Raw genomic sequence first — 8,103 nt, forward strand, 5'->3', positions numbered from 1 at the left:
TTACTTACTTACGTCTGTTACCCCGAATGAAGCACAGGCCACCGACCAGCATTCTCCAACACACTCTGTCCTGGGCCTTCCTTTCTAGTTCTATCTAATTTTTGTTCATTCTCCTCATGTCTGTCTCCATTCCTCAGCGTAATGTGTTCTTCGGTCTTCTTCTTTTCCTATGGCCTTCAAGATTCCATGTAAGGGCTTGCCTTGTGAATAGTTGGATGATTTCCTCAATGTGTGCCCAATCCACTTCCAGAGCTTCTTCCTGATTTCTTCCTCCGTTGGAATCTGATTTGTTGTCTCCCACAGTAGCTTGTTGCTGATAGTGTCTGGCCAACGGATCCGAAGTATTTTGTGTAGACACCTATCAATAAACACTCATATATTCTGGATGATGGCTTTCGTACTTTTCCATGTCTCCGCCCCATACAGCAGAACTGTCTTGACATCTGTATTCAAAATACTGATCTTGGTGTTGGTTGACAATCGTTTTGAGTTCCAGATGTTCTTCAGTTTTAAATATGCCGCTCTTGTTTTGCTGATCCCCGCTCTCACATCTGCATCAGATCCACCGTGTTAATCAATGATGCTGCCCAGATATATAAAGGTTTTTACATCCTCCAAAGCTTCTCCGTCAAGTGTGATTCGATCGGTGCATGCTATATTGTCTTTACCTTAAATGAGTTGGTGAATTGTCCTCCATGAACGATTTTGCAGTTTAATCCATCATAGGAATTTCGTATGACATTGACTATCTTCTCAGGCACGCCGTAGTGTCGAAGAAGCCTCTATAGTGTCGTCCTGTCCACGCTATCTAATTCCTTCTCGTAGTCAATGAAGTTGATGTATAGTGATGAATTCCATTCGGTTGATTGTTCCACAATGATACGTAGAGTTGCGATTTGATCTGTGCACGATCTATCCTTACGAAATCCAGCTTGTTGATCTCGAAGTTGAGCGTCCACGGAATCCTTCATCCTGTTTAACAATACTCTGTTGAAGACTTTTCCTGGTATTGAGAGGAGAGTGATGCCCCTGTAGTTGTCGCAGTTGCTGAGATCGCCTTTCTTTGGTATCTTGATCAGAAGTCCTTTTTTCCAGTCTATTGGTACTTGTTCTTCATACCAAATCTTGGTGAGAAGAACGTGGAGTATCTTTGCAGTTACTGCTGCATCTGCCTTCAGTGCTTCTGCTAGAATGTTGTCTAGTCTCGCTGCTTGTGTGCTATTGATTTGTCTGATGGCCATGCTGATCTCTTGGATTGTTAGTGGGCCAACATCGATTGTGAGGTTCGTGGGTGCTGCTTCGATGTTGGGTGGGTTCAATGGGGCTCTACCCACCTGGTTTGCTGTTCTTCAATTTTGGTGAATACTTTGCCTTCCTTGCTTTTCACTGGTCGTTCTGGTTTACTTTATTTTTTTACTCTCTATTTAATACTGATCGGTTTGTTCGAATTTCTTTTCTGGGATACGTTTGATATAACATCGTTTTTCAGCTTTTTTGTTTGTGTACTGTTAGAAGTTATCGAGGTGACAGTATGCGAGTCAACCGGTTGTACAGATTTACCTGAAGTATTCGGTTATACCTCAAACATAAGGCTCGAGTTGTCAAAATTTGTTTCACTGAAAACTCGGGACTATCCTGTAGATATATATAGTCATCTCGAAAGTCAATTTAGATATTTAGACTTCAGAGATAATCACTGTAAAAATGAAATGCGATCTATTAAATGGGATTACGTGAATCACCTGACTAATAGTTTCAATCATGAAATGGTGTTAACTGTATTAGCTGCTTAACTTATGTGTCATCAGACGCTAAACGCTCGGATGATATCTCAGCCAACTCTATACTGATATTAATGCTGGCAAAATCATTTCTTGCATATTTTTGTGGCAATGGGTATAGGAACCCACTGACGCTACATTCTGTGTAATGATAACCGATTTTCAATCAATGGCTGTCTTAATTTTATTTTTATCAATGGCTACCAGAATGGACGTTAGTACCCTTGATTGCTTGAATCATCTATGACACAGAAATAGCGTTCTGTTTGCTAGGAAAGTTTATTGGTGTGATTTTAGAAGACATTCGTCACGATTCTCGATTCTTCATAGTTATTATCATGTATTTCAAAGTTGAAATCATGAGTCAATTGAAGCTGGACCACCATCGAAAACCTGGAAGCACTGGACGGCCGTTTCGTCCTATTATGGGACTCCTCAGCAGTGCGCACCCACGACCCCGCACTCGCGAGATTCGAACCCAGGACCTACCAGTTACGAGCCAGAGCCCTTAACCGATAGACCCATAATAGGACGAAACGGCCGTCCAGTGCTTCCAGGTTTTCGATGGTGGTCTAGCTTCAATTGACTCATGATTTCACTTTGAAATATACTGAAATCTCCACAAATCCCCTTCTGATTATTATCATGTAGTTGATTGTTCACTGTCAGAACAGACTGAACTGATTTATTCTCATATCTGATTAGACAGCGACTGTATAAACCGGGTTAAAACTTATTTAGGTATTGCATATAAATACTTTTTACTATTATTATGACCAGGTGGCCGAGATGTCATATTGTTTGATTATTTGACCGCCATGTCAACATTTACACACTGTAAGATCATCTACGTTGATGTTCTATGTCGAAATGATTGGGGGCCTACTAGAGTTAGACGAAAATGGTGACGAACCAACTAACTCTGAAGTCACAACTCGCGACCGGCCCTTACGTGGTTTGAACCATAGACGCATCAAAGGATCATGGACGCTATGGAGACTGTACAACACAAAGGACGTTATTACAAGAATATATTAGTTAAGGTACAACCACTAAAGTACAGAAGTGAAAGAACGACCGCTGCCGCGTGAGCCAGCCCATGGCATATAATTGATTGATGCGCGTTGACTATCCTTGACCTTGACAGGGATCAATGATCTGTTCGATATTCAGTGACCCTACAACACGTTAATTGGGAGTTCTGACCAACATAAGGATACCATGTTTGAGTAAAACATTCAGAGAAAGTATACAATCCTGTCACGTAGAGTTACATAAAAGTATAAATTGGAGCCTACGCAGAAGCAAACAGAGAAGTGCAGAAAAGCATTAAAGCCAACTAGCAGAAAAAGCTGCAAGTGAAGGGAATATGAAACAACTATATGATACAACGAAAAAACTAGCAGGAAGATATAGTAAACCGGAGAGACCAGTCAAGGACAAAGAGGGAAAGACAATCACAGAGATTTAAGAACAGAGGAGAAGATGGGCAAAATACTTCGAGTAACTGCTGAATAGGCCAGCTCCTTTGAATCCACCGAACATCGAAGCAGCACACACAGACCTTCCTATGAATATCACTTTACAAACGATCGGAGAAATCAAGATGGCCATCAGACAAACCAAAAGTGAGAAAGCGGCAGTACCTGACAATATACCAGCTGAAGCACCGAAGTCAAACATTGAAGTAACTGCAAATATGCTTAACCTTCTATTCAAGAAGATTTGGGAAGACGAGCAAGTGCCAATGGACTGGAAAGAAGGATAACTCATCAAGGTACCAAAGAAAGGAGATCTGAGAAAGTGTGTGAATCACAGAGGCATTAGTTTGCTATCAGTACCAGGAAAATTTTTCAATAGAGTGCTGCTGAACTGGATGAAAGACGCAGTAGATGCCCAACTCCGAGATCAATAGGCTAGATCCCATAAAGATCGGTCGTGCACAGACCAGATTGCGACACTACGGATCATCGTTGAACAATCATTTGAATCGAATCCGTCACTATACGTCAACTTCATTGACTATGAAAAGGCGTTTGACAGTGTGGACCGGAGGACATTATGGAAACTTCTTCGACACTATGGAGTTCCTCAGAAGATTGTCAACATTATCCGGAACCCATACGATGGACTACAGTGCAGAGTCGTGCATGGAGGACAGCTGTCAGATGCATTTCCAGTAAGGACCAAAGTCAGACAAAGCTGTCTACTCTCACAATTCCTCTTTCTTCTGATGATTGACGGGATTATGGAAACCTCGACATCTGAAGGGAAATACGGAATACAATGGACTTCTCAGAATAAATCAGACGATTTTGACTTCGCAGATGACCTAGCTCTCCCCTCTCATACACACAAACAAATCCAGAAAAATACAGAAAATGAAGCAGCAGCCTCTGCATCAATAGGCCTCAACATACACAAAAGAAAAAGTAAGATTCTCAAATACAAAGCAGAGAACACCAACCCAATCACATTTGATGGCGAAACTCTGGAAGAGGTGGAAACATTCACGTACCTGGGAAGCATCGTTGATAAACATGGAGGATCTGATGCAGATGCAAAGACGAGGATTGGCAAAGCAAGGGCAGCATTTCTACAATTTAAAAACATATGGAACTCAAAACAATTGTCAACTAACTTCAAAGTGAGAATCTTCAATACGAACGTCAAGACAGTTCTACTGTACGGAGCTGAAACGTGTAGAACTACTACATCCATCGCCAAGAAGGTACAAGTATTTATAAACAGTTGTTTACGCAAAATACTCAACATCCATTGGCCGGATACTATCTGCAACAGTGTTTTATGATAGAGGACAAACCAGCTTCCAGCTGAAGAGCAAATTAGGAAAAGACGTTGAAAGTGGATAGGACATACATTAAAGAAATCACCAATATGCATTACAAGACAAGCCCTAACTTGGAATCAGGAAAGGAAGCGGAAAAGAAGAAGGCCAAAGAACACATTACGCCGGGAAATAGAAGCAGATATGAAAAGGATGAATAACAACTGGAACGAACTGGAAAGAATTCCCCAGGACAGAGTTGGATGGAGAGTGCTGGTGAGCGGCCTATGCTCCTCGACGAGGGATAACAGGCGTAGGCAAGTAAGTATAAATTAAAGCAGATTATATTCATGTAGCAACAGCTGCCTATCCCTTACTAGTTAATTAATCAGCATTCGAGATTATCGACCTTGGTAATCTAGGATTAGGCACTGAACTTACACTGAGTACTTTCAGTTTCAGGTTAATGTTGACTATAGAGCAGTTGCGACTAGGTTTATTTATATTTTACTGACCATATAATTGAACTGCGTTTCCGTATGCTATCAGTATGATGATGAAGGAATTTTAAGCTCTGAAAATGGTAAACATTGACTCATTTTGTGAATAGTTTTCGTTCCTCTTCACATTTTTCATGTTTTATTTAGTTTTTTGTCGGCTACTAATCGTTATTCGAATCTAACCATGACTTTTCTGTCATAAATTTGCTCTATTTTTATGATTAACTTATTTTTATTTTATGAATACAATGCCTTTCATACATCCTTTGTTCCCATTCAGTCAGCTGTGATATTAGTAGATCGTTAATAAAATTTCTGCACCCACTTATATATCACGTTTGTTTTTTCACTATTGGATCATATTTGGTGTAATTTCCAAACTAGGTTTGGAATTAAGAATGACTGTCTGGGTAGTTTAGATACGCGCTATTGCCCAGTTTTAACCAAAACAAGGTGGTTAGGTAAATGACGGTTCTAGATTTCATTACAAATATATATGTACATTATTACCTAAACAAATATTACCACCCAGTTATTTAACCAATAATTGTTCACTCAGTAATCAATCTAAATTACAATAAATAAACAAGTTGATGGGGAATGCAAGAAAATTACCGAGCACAACAAATAAATGTTATTCTATCTTTTCCGAATAGATCACGTACAGATTAGTTCAAAAGATTATATTTGTTTCTAATTCTGGAAGAGTGTTTCAATTCTCAATCAAAAATGCACAATCTCAATCAATGCAAGCAACACAATCAAAGGGAGAGAAAATAAATATGGCTGCTTCCAAGACTAAGTATCAACTAAAACAACATAAATGCATGTTCAGTAAGGAACATGAAAACTCAGTGAAAGCGTAAAAGAATAAAACTACGATAAAATACAAATATCACCATCTCAAATGGAATCAAAAAGACCAACAAATTGTACAACTGGATGAATCAACAGGGATATATTACAACTGTATACATAGCGGGATTGTACACACAAAACATTCAAAATCGATCTTACATTATGGTTATGTACTTAGTAACCGATAAAACACACCTCACCTAGGAGGTGATAAGTAACATTCCAGTTTTGTATATTATTAACCCATTCCACACATAATTATTGGATAACCTGAGTGACAATTCGGTCAGCCAAAAATGATGGGAAAAGAATTGAAAAATTTAGGTGTTAATTGAAGCATTGTAAAACATAGTCCGACATAATCTGGCGCCACGAAATGAATGGTCAAAAATGCAGACTAGAAATAAACAATCTATGGTGTTTGAAAAAACCTATGATTACTTTGTATTGATGACTGCTTGATTTCGAATTCCAAGTGCTATACATACGTTCGTGCTAATCTAATACTTCTTGATCGAATTGCGTTTTCTCCGGGATTACTATTTTATACTGTAATTCATATACTCATAAATATCACAATAACGTCACGATGGAGGCTGCGATGGAACGGTTGGATGTACATTCAGATTTTAATACTTTTGAGGATTACATGGAGAGATTCGAAATCTGGACTATGACCATGCAAGATGTTAGGGATTTTAATATTGTAGCCCATTTCCTTACGTTCATCGGAAAAGAAGCACACAGATTAATAAAGACTTTGTGTGGTGTTTAGGAGTATTTAAATTATAGTATAAACTAGTAATCCCAGCGAAAACACAATTTAATCAAGAAGTATTAGATGAGCACGAACGAATGCACTGTATTAGGAATTCAGAATCAAGGAGTCATCAATACAAAGAAATCATTGATTCATATAAACATCACATAGTCTTAAAGTTACTACAATATCAATTGGCCTTTTCTCTGTGATAAAAAGATATGCAGATTACAAATGGCATTATCGTGCTAGAAGATATGTTTAAATAGACCTTCATAGAGATGCTCACTACTAAAATGTGCACAAAGATACCAATCCACCAGCTTTTCTACAAATATAAAAACTTGTTTTTTCGACTCATTGAGACATCACAAATATATTATTTTCATCTGTAAGCCCATAGGTTCAACTCCTCTGTCAATTATTTGTACTTTTTCGAATGTTTACAGTATATGGGAGCAATCTTCACGGTAGATTGGTCCTTCGCCACACTGTACATTCGATTTGTTATGATATTTAGATTTTTATCATAATGGATTCAATATAGCAACTGATTTCAATGGTATCTTTGACTATAACTTTTTTAAATACTTCAATTGCATAGATGACTCCCAAATGATTGACTGGCATCGGAAACAATTCTGAAATCGCTCTTTTTTCCGATTACTGATACTAGTTAGCGAATTCTCTATGAACTGAATATTACTATTGTTAAATACATTCGGAAAAATATAAATTATAGATCCTTATCATCTTTTTTTTCAACAAGAAATGCATGAATTTTAAATGAAGTCTGTTAACAAATAAAAATAAACGGAAGCAGATTTTACGATTCAGGGAGAAATTAGATTTCAGTCTACATTATTCAGTAGCTAACGACTCAATTCATGTTTATGTTTTTGATCGTCTGTCTATTTCTTTGTCAAAATAAATATAAAATTGTTTCATATATTTCGGAATGAAAATATTAAACTGTCACAGAATTTTGAGTATGAATTGGAAATGTTTCTGAGAAGTGGAATATTTGGAATCTCATTATCTATCTATAGACTTGTAGTTTACTACAAAACAACATCGAGCGCTCACAGTATTTATATTTATAGTACATCAGTGACTGACAGACAAGATAGGCTGGTGGGTGTTTGTCTGTCTAACTAAAATCGTAAGTTGTTGGATGGATGAAAATCGAATTTTCTTTAGGCAAATTTATCAGCCGTTGAGTCCGTCATCAGAATAGAACAGAAAAGTTACTGTGTGTTTACATAGCTTAAGTACTATTGTAACTCACATGTTAATGATGGGAATATAAACACTTTCACATACGGACAGCTTAAACTAGATCTAAGAAATCAGTCAAAGCAATATGTATATCTGATTACAATTCCTATTGTGATACTAGTAACGATACAGTGCAAA

This window comes from Schistosoma mansoni, chromosome 2 (genome assembly GCF_000237925.1).
Source record: "Schistosoma mansoni strain Puerto Rico chromosome 2, complete genome".
Taxonomy (NCBI): domain Eukaryota; kingdom Metazoa; phylum Platyhelminthes; class Trematoda; order Strigeidida; family Schistosomatidae; genus Schistosoma; species Schistosoma mansoni.